Genomic DNA, 3023 nt, shown 5'->3' with positions numbered 1-3023 from the left:
AGTCAGACACAACTGAGAGATATTCTAGTTCTAGGGTGTTGCTCAGTACCTTACGTGGAAGAGGAATTTTTCATTGAGAAATAATGATCTTGAAATTCCAACATAACAAGGGAGCTTAGTCAAATAAAAAGACAGTTAGTCAAGTCATCCATCAAGGGTACCCATGCTTTGGGAAAACAAGTGTTCAAGGTCTATTAGGGTTTTAGATCCAGGAAGGATCACTTCATTTATAGCCCTTTGAAGAACACTTGTGGAAACCAGCATTTCCACTCTTTGAGATTATTCAGCTAATGCATGCCCAACAGGCTATGCTCTAATCTGTTGCTTTTTCACCAAAAGAATTTATCCAGGCCTTTTTCCTTTAGGCTCTTCTTGATGCTAGGCAGTTCACCGTTTTAATCTGCTTATTCAGCACAAAATATGAAACACAAAATAAAAGCAGTGGTTGACTTTCCATAACTGCTTTCTGTTTTACCTTGTTGGCCCCTTTTTGCCCTATTTGAATAGTACTGTATCTCCTTCACATTTTAGTTTTAATGAGGTTATTTACCTTGCATACCCAATGAGATTATACCTAATAAATTCTCTTCTCTGAGATGTGTCTTAGAGGGCAGCCTATTTAACTATTAAAAGGATTAACCTTTTAACTGAGAGTGGTCTTTAGGCTGGACACAACTTTCACGCTGAGCTTTCAAGTACTTAAAGATGTCACCATAGCACACAGAGGTGTTTACATTTACATATACTAGTAGATCAGCCTTTAAAATAGCCACATGCTAACTTGCACAATGCTGGTAAAGAAAGCTCACTTGTTGCTATGTATCACTCTTGCTCATGTGTGTTAATGAAATACATGTGAGCTAATAATGCAAACCAGGAAGTAAATAATATTTTTAATGCCTTAATATTGCTATCAATTATATGTGCTAACAAAATACATGGAGAGACAATCCATGCAGACCCTTCAAATTTCCTTTTAGTCAATACTTGTTTTCTTCCCCACCCAAATTTTTACCGTAAGTAATAATGTTAATTACCTTAATTGTTTTCATATTGCCATTCCAGGTGGGGAACAGAAAAGGCATGCTGCTGCTGCTGCTACTGCTAACTCGATTCAGTCGTGTCCGACTCTGCACAACCCCATGGACAGCAGCCCACCAGACTCGTGTCCAAAGGATTCTCTAGGCAAGAATAGTGGAGTGGGTTGCCATTTCCTTCTCCAGGAAAAGTCATGAGGTAAAAGCAAATGCCTTAGGTAATCCACCATTTGGACAATAAGTTTGGCTTTACTTCATCAGCTGGGGGACAGGGATGGAGATGAGGAGGGAGGTAGCTGGTGGTTGGGGGTTAGGAAAAAGAGAGGAAAAATACTTATTTAGCTTATCTAGACCATTGCATTTGAGATAATGTTAAAAAGAATTTTTATAAATCCTTTTTCCTCCAAAATCCAGTTGACTTGTGCATTATGGCACATCTCACTCTCAGATCCTCATAAACATTATCACTTAATCTGCTTGATTATATGTTGTACTGACCTAAAAAGCATCTATTTATAGTTATATCCAGGGAGAGCATCTCTCAAGTCAAAACAATTTGGTCTCTATTCTCAGGAAAGGAGTAATTGAAAGGAGAATCTCCCCCTTGGACATAAACCATCTTGTCCATCTCCCCCTGCAAAATTCCCAAAAAAATCTAGTTATTTACTAATGTTCTGGGGCTCGTGGATTATTCCTAGAGAACACAAATATTTATTGATAACTACCAACTACACTCTACAGGGAATATTGGAGGGAACAAAAACATTCAGAAATTTCTGGCAACATGGATTACTTTCTATAGGGGGAAGAATTGCAAAATGAAGATGCCAAATATATAGTACATTAGATGGTGATAATACTCCTATTGAATGTTAATGACAATAGAGAAGTTTTAGACAATTTTAATAGAAGAAAAAAGCAGGAAAGGGAATGGAGGGATATTTTAAAGAAGGTGTTGTCAGGTTAGGCAAGGCAGGTTGGTATTTGTGTAAAGACCTGGGGTTGGAGTGTCCAGCTAAGCAAAAATGTTTAAAACAGAAGGACCATTAAGAAAAAACGGCTCTGAGGCAGGAGTATGGCTGGCATGTTGGAGGAAGACCAAGGAGGACAGCAAAGCCAAAGAGAGATGGGATAATTAGAACAGGAACATCAAGCAGGGGGTGAGGGTAGGTAGTGTAGGACTTTATAAGCCATTGCAATGTCTTGGGCTTTTACTCTAGGTAATATGGGGAACTGTGAACCTAAACTATGGACCTAAATGCCTGTCACAGATGAATGGACAAAGATGATGTGTTATATACACAATGAAATATCATCCACCCATAAATGGGAAGAAATCCTGCCCTTTACAACAACATGAATGGACCCTGAGGGCACTGTTCTAAGTGAAATAAGCCAGAGAAAGCCAAATACTGTTTGACATCACTTATATGCTGCTGATGCTAAGTCGCTTCAGTCATGTCCAACTCTGTGGGACCCCATAGACGGCAGCCCACCAGGCTCCCCCGTCTCTAGGATTCTCCAGGCAAGAATACTGGAGTGGGTTGCCATTTCCTTCCCCAATGCATTAAAGTGAAAAGTCAGAGTGAAGTCACTCAGTCATGTCCGACTGTTAGTGACCTCATGGACTGCAGCCTACCAGGCTCCTCCGTCCATGGGATTTTCCAGGCAAGAGTACTGGAGTGGGGTGCCATTGCCTTCTCCGATCACTTATATAGACAGTCTTAAAAAGACAAACTCAGAGAAACAGAGTAGAGTGGTTGTTATCAGGGTTTGGGGATGGTGGGAGAAATGGGGAGATAATGGTCAAAGGTTATAAACTTCCAGAGACAGATAAACAATTTGGGGGATCTAATACACAGCATGGTGATTGTAGCTAATGATGCTGCATCATATGCTAGAACATTGCTAAGAGGGTAGATCTTAACTTTCTCACCACAGAAAGAAGTGGTAACCATTTGATAGGATGGAAAAGTAGCTAATAGT

The sequence above is a fragment of the Bison bison genome, unplaced genomic scaffold, assembly GCF_000754665.1.
Source record: "Bison bison bison isolate TAMUID 2011002044 unplaced genomic scaffold, Bison_UMD1.0 scf7180017864460, whole genome shotgun sequence".
In the NCBI taxonomy this organism is placed as follows: Eukaryota; Metazoa; Chordata; class Mammalia; order Artiodactyla; family Bovidae; genus Bison; species Bison bison.
This window is presented reverse-complemented; position numbering follows the sequence as displayed.